Here is an 8633-nt window from a genome sequence, read left to right on the forward strand (position 1 = left end):
TCACACCGCAAAATAGCAAGAATATCTACGCTATCTGGCTATTGTCCCAGTAGTTACTGCAGTGTTTGTGGGTATACCACAAGGGACAAAATTCTTCTTAGATGTAAGGAGCCTACTTGTTCCAACTACTGCCACACAGATTGCATTCCAGAAGAAGAATTTTGTTGCAGCCAGGTTGAAAATCTCAGAAAATTTAAGGATATCCTTAATCCTGTGGTATATGTGGATACAAGCCTGGAGCTACAGGAGGAAGGTTCAGAAGTCCTACCTCGGACTCCTGTCCAAAGATCAAGACTGCCCTCTTGGGCTGTGTTGTAAAGTTGCAGCTAAGATAATCCATCACGGGGAAGCACTTCATGAGCTCCTCAAATCATTAGATAACCTACAAGCTATTGTAGAAGGCCAGTGCAAGCCTGCATCAAGTGACGTAAGCTGCTCAGCTGATGGTGACACTATTGACAAAGACTGGAAGTCCCACACTGAGCTTAACTCAGGGGTAAATAACTGGTGGAATTCTGTCATCGCTAAGGTCCCACAGACTGACAGAGTTCAAAACACTACCTTTGGGAATTCTAACACAATTCCTCTGACCACCACAGAGGGAACAAATCCTCTTCCCAGCAACGAGGGAAGCCTTGGATCTGTTAATTCTCCTACACCTGACATCTCTGCTTCAGCCACTGCCAGTCTACTTGACAGTGCACATACCATCTCTGATCCTACACCTGTCAGCACACCTGCCGACACTATTCCAGAATCTGGTAGTAGTGCTTCGTCAGCAAGTTCTGAGCCAGGAGTTTCTCCACCAGAGATCGGTACAGTTAATAATCAGGGAACCTTCATTGCACCTGATCACCTACTGCGCCAAAGTACGAACAGCAGGGACACATCTGTCAGAACTGGTAGAGGACGGGGCAGAGGACGTGGAGGAGGACGTGGAGGAGGAAGACATCTACAGCCATCTCACCCTCCACTAACACAGTTCCAGCGGGAGAATCTGAGGACAAATCTGCAAAACACAGGAGGTGCAACAAATCCTAGTCCACCCTCCCAGGAACCTAGGCTGTGCTCCCGCTGTCACCGGAAGGGGCACACTGCCAACAACTGCCTGCGAGATACCAGGTGTAATTACTGCTACAAGAAAGGACATAAGGAGGACCAGTGTCAGAAGAAAAAGGAACTAGACAGACAGGGCCACCTGTTTAGAGACCTGTTCTCAGAACAAACCAGCAGGATCTCTGAATTGGTGAACACTCTCACACGTCACTCACTTAGCTACTCCTATCCCAGCCCAGCAGGTGGGATTGTGCCTTATACAACACCACAGACCACAGACCCCAATGGAAATAAGTAAAGGACCCCAATGGAAATAAGTCACTCTGTCTGACTTTTTTGGGTTATCCTAGGTTCTCTACACATATGCTGCTATGTATGATAATTCTATGTAACTGTATTTGTGTATACCTGAATAAACTTACTTACTTACTTACTTACTTACTATAATCCTTGCAGCTGCCTCAGTACCCTACCTCTCTCAAGGGCAGGCACCTTACATTCCCTACACACCCACCACCTCAAGCTGACCACTTCATCATGAGGAGCCAGTCTATCAGCATCCTGTCGGCCAACATTAGAGGTTTCATCACTAATGTTGGAGAGCTCACACATAGTTTTGTGAACACTCGACGTCCCGACATGATAGCTGTTGTTGAAACATTTTTGGATGACAGGACTCCAGAAAATTTTGCAAGAATTGCTGGCTACACCTCATGGATGAGAAGAGACAGGCAAGGGCAAGGAGGAGGTGTTGCTGTGTGCTTCTCTAAAAGTGTTCACGCCCAGCACATTGATGTTGCCACCCCTACACATCTTGAAATGATGTTCTTCAAGCTCTGTATAAACACTAGTACCTCTGTACTAGCATGTGCAATGTACAGACCTCAGTGGCAACATGCAGACCCCATCAACTTCCTAATGGAAAATATTGACTCCCTTCTGCTACAGCACAACTGTCAACATATTATAATTGTTGGTGACCTCAACCAGCACCTTATACAGAGGGACTTTGATGACCTTCTTGCAGTGTTTGACATGAGAAACTTTGTTGATTTCCCTACTCATATCTCTGGCTCCTCCCTTGACCCAGTAGTGAGTGATCTGGCAGAAGGCATAGTCACTTGTCAACCCCTCGGCTACGTTGGATCGTCTGACCATTAGGCTGTTTTTACGACACTTAAGATCCCAACAGAACGAGGTGAGGAGTCCACACACACAACCTGGCTATGGGAAAGAGGTAATTGGCCAGCCCTTTGCTCTGAGCTCGCCACCACCGATTGGAATGCTCTTCTCCAAGGGGATGTTGACAACCAAGTGAAAGCCTTCACTGGACACATCCTTAATCTACAACAAGAACACATTCCTCACCGGCAATATGTGACGAAGCCTACAGATCAGCCTTGGTTTGGCTTTCATTGTAGATAGGCTGCTACTGCTAAGTACAAAACATGGCGAAGGTATAAGAGACATCCTACCACCTATAACAGGAACTTGCACAGGCAAGCCTGTAGGCATATGGGTGATGTTCAAAATTGGGCCATTGCTAAATGGGAGGTGGACACTAAAAGAAAGCTTGCATCAGGTAGGGTAGGCTCCAAAACCTGGTGGTCCCTGGTCAAGGACAGACAAGGTTATCTGCCTGATGAACTTATTCCACCTCTAAATCGAAAGGATGGGACAACCTCTACTAGTAGTCAAGAGAAGGCGGACCTCTTTGCTGAACACTTTGCTACCAAAATGCAAGTTCCTGATCCAGCAAGGGTCCCTCCTTGGCTAGCTGCAAGAACCGTGTCAAAACTGTCAGTGGTGACAATAAGGCAGGAGGAGGTGCATTTCCTTCTTAAATCGCTGGACCAAGAAAAGGCTGTGGGCCCAGACAAGTTGAGCCCAAGATTGTTGAGAAGATGTGCAGACCTGCTAGCAGCACCTCTAACTCGCATCTTTCAGCACTGCCTAGTACAGTGTAAATGGCCCTCTCTATGGAAAGAGGCAAATGTAGTCCCTGTTCACAAAAAGAAGAGCAGAGCAGAAATCAGCAACTACAGACCAGTGTCACTTTTGTCAATCACTGGTAAGATCCTTGAGACAATAATCTCAAGACAAATGACAGAGTTTTTTGACTACCACTCACTACTTTGTGATCGTCAATATGGCTTCAGGAAAGGTTACTCTGCTGCTGATCTGTTGTTAAACCTCTCCACTAAGTGGCACCAGTCACTGGATGAATCCAAAGTCAGCTGTGTGGTAGCACTGGACATTGCTGGCGCTTTCGACCGGGTGTGGCACCAGGGCCTCTTAGCAAAACTTCAAGCACTGGGAATTGCAGGCTCTACGCTATGTCTCCTCAGTGATTACCTTCATGGTAGATCTCTAAGTGTAGTTCTCAATGGAACGGAATCAGCAAGACATCCTATTGGGGCAAGTGTTCCACAAGGAAGCGTGCTGGGTCCATTGTTATGGAATGTCTACTTCAACGACCTTCATCTCATCCCAGAATCACATGCATATGCAGACGACTGTACACTGACATTCACTTATCCAAGAGAAGAAATGCCAGCTGCTCTAAGCTACATCAATCACCAGCTGAGAGCTGTATCAGCTTGGGGAAATAGATGGCAAGTAACATTTGCACCTGAGAAAACGCAAATGATGATCGTCTCTAGGCACCATGATGGTAATGCTGGGGCAGTAGTAAGGATGAATGGGAGGGTGTTGGCACCTGGAGAAGAAGTTGATATCCTTGGGGTGAAATTTGACTCCAAACTAACCATGAAGAACCATGTTGTAAATCTTGCAAACAAGGCAGCCAGGAAGCTTACAGCACTTTGCCGTATCTCGCATCTGCTTGACAGTAGGGGTTGCAAGATCCTGTACGAGGCACAAGTACGCTCACACCTTGAGTATGCTCCACTTTCTTGGTTTGCCTGCCCCCCCCTCTCATCTGCGACTGCTTGACAGAGTAGAGAACAGAGCAAGACGTCTCATCTCTCGCCTGGACACATCCTGGATAGATCTGTCATTTCAGCAGAGCCTTCAACATAGGAGGGATGTGGGTGGCCTTACTGTTATGTACAAGGCCAATATTGTCAAAATACCACACTTGGATCCACTTCGAGGACAGCGTGAAACAAGCTTTTATGCCACAAGACGGGCAGAAAGCAGCAACTTCACTCTGGCTGTACCCTTCTCCAGAACATCACTCCATCCGAGATCATACATACCCAGGATGACTCGAGTATGGAACACATTTGTACAGCATAATGATGTCAACGAGATAAAGTCAGTTGATCAAATGAAAATGCTGGCCCACAGATGGCTCCAACTTCATCCTGTTCCCTACTTGTATGTCTCATAACAATAAAAATGCTTTCAAATGAGCTGATGTAGGTAACAGCTCTTAGCTTGCCAATAAAGTTAGGAATCCTTAACCTGTAAATAGCTTGTCAATAAAGTTAGGGATCCTTAACCTTGTCAAACCCTGTGTTGTTAAACCTCTCCACTAAGTGGCACCAGTCACTGGATGAATCCAAAGTCAGCTGTGTGGTAGCACTGGACATTGCTGGCGCTTTCGACCGGGTGTGGCACCAGGGCCTCTTAGCAAAACTTCAAGCACTGGGAATTGCAGGCTCTACGCTATGTCTCCTCAGTGATTACCTTCATGGTAGATCTCTAAGTGTAGTTCTCAATGGAACGGAATCAGCAAGACATCCTATTGGGGCAAGTGTTCCACAAGGAAGCGTGCTGGGTCCATTGTTATGGAATGTCTACTTCAACGACCTTCATCTCATCCCAGAATCACATGCATATGCAGACGACTGTACACTGACATTCACTTATCCAAGAGAAGAAATGCCAGCTGCTCTAAGCTACATCAATCACCAGCTGAGAGCTGTATCAGCTTGGGGAAATAGATGGCAAGTAACATTTGCACCTGAGAAAACGCAAATGATGATCGTCTCTAGGCACCATGATGGTAATGCTGGGGCAGTAGTAAGGATGAATGGGAGGGTGTTGGCACCTGGAGAAGAAGTTGATATCCTTGGGGTGAAATTTGACTCCAAACTAACCATGAAGAACCATGTTGTAAATCTTGCAAACAAGGCAGCCAGGAAGCTTACAGCACTTTGCCGTATCTCGCATCTGCTTGACAGTAGGGGTTGCAAGATCCTGTACGAGGCACAAGTACGCTCACACCTTGAGTATGCTCCACTTTCTTGGTTTGCCTGCCCCCCCCTCTCATCTGCGACTGCTTGACAGAGTAGAGAACAGAGCAAGACGTCTCATCTCTCGCCTGGACACATCCTGGATAGATCTGTCATTTCAGCAGAGCCTTCAACATAGGAGGGATGTGGGTGGCCTTACTGTTATGTACAAGGCCAATATTGTCAAAATACCACACTTGGATCCACTTCGAGGACAGCGTGAAACAAGCTTTTATGCCACAAGACGGGCAGAAAGCAGCAACTTCACTCTGGCTGTACCCTTCTCCAGAACATCACTCCATCCGAGATCATACATACCCAGGATGACTCGAGTATGGAACACATTTGTACAGCATAATGATGTCAACGAGATAAAGTCAGTTGATCAAATGAAAATGCTGGCCCACAGATGGCTCCAACTTCATCCTGTTCCCTACTTGTATGTCTCATAACAATAAAAATGCTTTCAAATGAGCTGATGTAGGTAACAGCTCTTAGCTTGCCAATAAAGTTAGGAATCCTTAACCTGTAAATAGCTTGTCAATAAAGTTAGGGATCCTTAACCTTGTCAAACCCTGTGTTGTTAAACCTCTCCACTAAGTGGCACCAGTCACTGGATGAATCCAAAGTCAGCTGTGTGGTAGCACTGGACATTGCTGGGGCTTTCGACCGGGTGTGGCACCAGGGCCTCTTAGCAAAACTTCAAGCACTGGGAATTGCAGGCTCTACGCTATGTCTCCTCAGTGATTACCTTCATGGTAGATCTCTAAGTGTAGTCCTCAATGGAACGGAATCAGCAAGGCATCCTATTGGGGCAAGCGTTCCACAAGGAAGTGTGCTGGGTCCACTGTTATGGAATGTCTACTTCAACGACCTTCTTCATCTCATCCCAGAATCACATGCATATGCAGACGACTGTACACTGACATTCACTTATCCAAGAGAAGAAATGCCAGCTGCTCTAAGCTACATCAATCACCAGCTGAGAGCTATATCAGCTTGGGGAAATAGATGGCAAGTAACATTTGCACCTGAGAAAACGCAAATGATGATCGTCTCTAGGCACCATGATGGTAATGCTGGTGCAGTAGTAAGGATGAATGGGACGATGTTGGCACCTGGAGAAGAAGTTGATATCCTTGGGGTGAAATTTGACTCCAAACTAACCATGAAGAACCATGTTGTAAATCTTGCAAACAAGGCAGCCAGGAAGCTTACAGCACTTCGCCGTATCTCGCATCTGCTTGACAGTAGGGGTTGCAAGATCCTGTACAAGGCACAAGTACGCTCACACCTTGAGTATGCTCCACTTTCTTGGTTTGCCTGCCCCCCCTCTCATCTGCGACTGCTTGACAGAGTAGAGAACAGAGCAAGACGTCTCATCTCTCGCCTGGACCCATCCTGGATAGATCTGTCATTTCAGCAGAGCCTTCAACATAGGAGGGATGTGGGTGGCCTTACTGTTATGTACAAGGCCAATATTGTCAAAATACCACACTTGGATCCACTTCGAGGACAGCGTGAAACAAGCTTTTATGCCACAAGACGGGCAGAAAGCAGCAATTTCACTCTGGCTGTACCCTTCTCCAGAACATCACTCCATCTGAGATCATACATACCCAGGATGACTCGAGTATGGAACACATTCGTACAGCATAATGATGTCAACGAGATAACGTCAGTTGATCAAATGAAAATGCTGGCCCACAGATGGCTCCAACTTCATCCTGTTCCCTACTTGTATGTCTCATAACAATAAAAATGCTTTCAAATGAGCTGATGTAGGTAACAGCTCTTAGCTTGCCAATAAAGTTAGGAATCCTTAACCTGTAAATAGCTGTCAATAAAGCTAGGGATCCTTAACCTTGTCAAACCCTGTGTAAAAAAAAAAAAAAAAAAAAAAAAAAAAAAGAGAGAGAGAGTAGAGAGAGAGAGTAGAGAGAGAGAGTAGAGAGAGAGAGTAGAGAGAGAGAGAGAGGAGAGAGAGAGGAGAGAGAGAGGAGAGAGAGAGAGAGGAGAGAGAGAGAGGAGAGAGAGAGGAGAGAGGTAGGTAGGTAGATTAAAGTGGAAAAATTAATGTTATTAAAAGACGAGGTAACTAATGTGCCTGTTAAGTTGACCCAAAATGGTCTACATATATAGAGGCTTTCAGCATGTATACCTGATGTCATTCATTCTATTTTATACAATCACTATCATGCTGAAATAAAATATAATTATTTGTTTGTTTCACATACGTGTAAATTACCCAGGATAACCCCCAAAAAAGTCCTATTTCCACTGTGGTTTAGACAATGCGTCACTTTTGAACACAATTCCAACACTTAATACTTACCTACAAGGTAGAAGCCTAGAGCCATCATAGTGAGGGTAAGAACTAGAGGATTATAAGAGCAGTAAAGTATAATAATAATATGAGTGATGTGAGTGAGTGTGTCGTCGGCCATGACAATGTAAACACTGACCTGAGAGACCAGCTGTGACGAGAGTGATTCTTATCAATCACGTTTTTACACTTCAAGATGAAGATAATCTCTATTAAGATTATTGTGCGTCTGAAACTTACCCATAAACTGTCTATACAGCTCACGCTGATGCCGGATAATAGTGTCCTATTTTATTTTGCAGAAAATTTGGAGTTTGGGTGGACACGGTGCAGGACGAGAAAACTCTGCTGACATATATATATTGTCAACATCTTATTTTCATGTAATACAAAAACACATGTAATAAAACCTTAAAAAATATCATCAAAAATATATATTGAATTGAAAAAAGCAGAAAAATCATAAGAAAATTATATAATTGAGCATAACACCTGTTGAAATATTTTTTTTGAAGGCTACGAGTGTATATTTTTTTATTTAAAATAGAAACACTACATTGAGGAACTACCCTAAGTGATATAAAAGTTTCTTATCATTCTCTATGACATTATGGTTTACTATCATACTCCATCACACAGGATAGTCTTTTATCATACTCCATCACACAGGATAGTCTTATTATACTCCATCACACAGGATAGTCTTCTATCATACTCCATCACACAGGATAGTCTTTTATCATACTCCATCACACAGGATAGTCTTTTATTATACTCCATCACACAGGATAGTCTTTTATTATACTCCATCACACAGGATAGTCTTCTATCATAGTCCATCACACAGGATAGTCTTCTATTATAGTCCATCACACAGGATAGTCTTCTATCATAGTCCATCACACAGAATAGTCTTCTATCATATTCCATCACACAGGATAGTCTTCTATCATACTCCATTACACAGGATAGTCTTCTATCATAGTCCATCACACAGGATAGTCTTCTATCATAGTCCATCACACAGGATAGTCTTCTATCATACTCCA

General features: G+C 44.4%; 1 protein-coding gene across 2 annotated transcripts in view; it reads right to left on the reverse strand.

Annotated features, from left to right (window-relative positions):
- The window catches only part of LOC128704273 (uncharacterized), a 51410-nt gene extending 43457 nt beyond the window's left edge, over positions 1 to 7953 (reverse strand). Inside the window, exon 1 of one of the 2 annotated variants that reach the window (XM_070102984.1) lies at positions 7825 to 7953. The gene's annotated coding sequence lies outside the window, so the exon portion shown is untranslated. Of the gene's footprint in view, positions 1 to 7593; positions 7733 to 7824 lie in introns of those variants that run through there. The other variant, XM_053799372.2, reaches the window with a different exon arrangement.
- Between the last annotated feature and the right edge of the window lie 680 nt (positions 7954 to 8633).

Source organism: Cherax quadricarinatus, chromosome 84, assembly GCF_038502225.1.
Source record: "Cherax quadricarinatus isolate ZL_2023a chromosome 84, ASM3850222v1, whole genome shotgun sequence".
NCBI classification, from domain to species: domain Eukaryota; kingdom Metazoa; phylum Arthropoda; class Malacostraca; order Decapoda; family Parastacidae; genus Cherax; species Cherax quadricarinatus.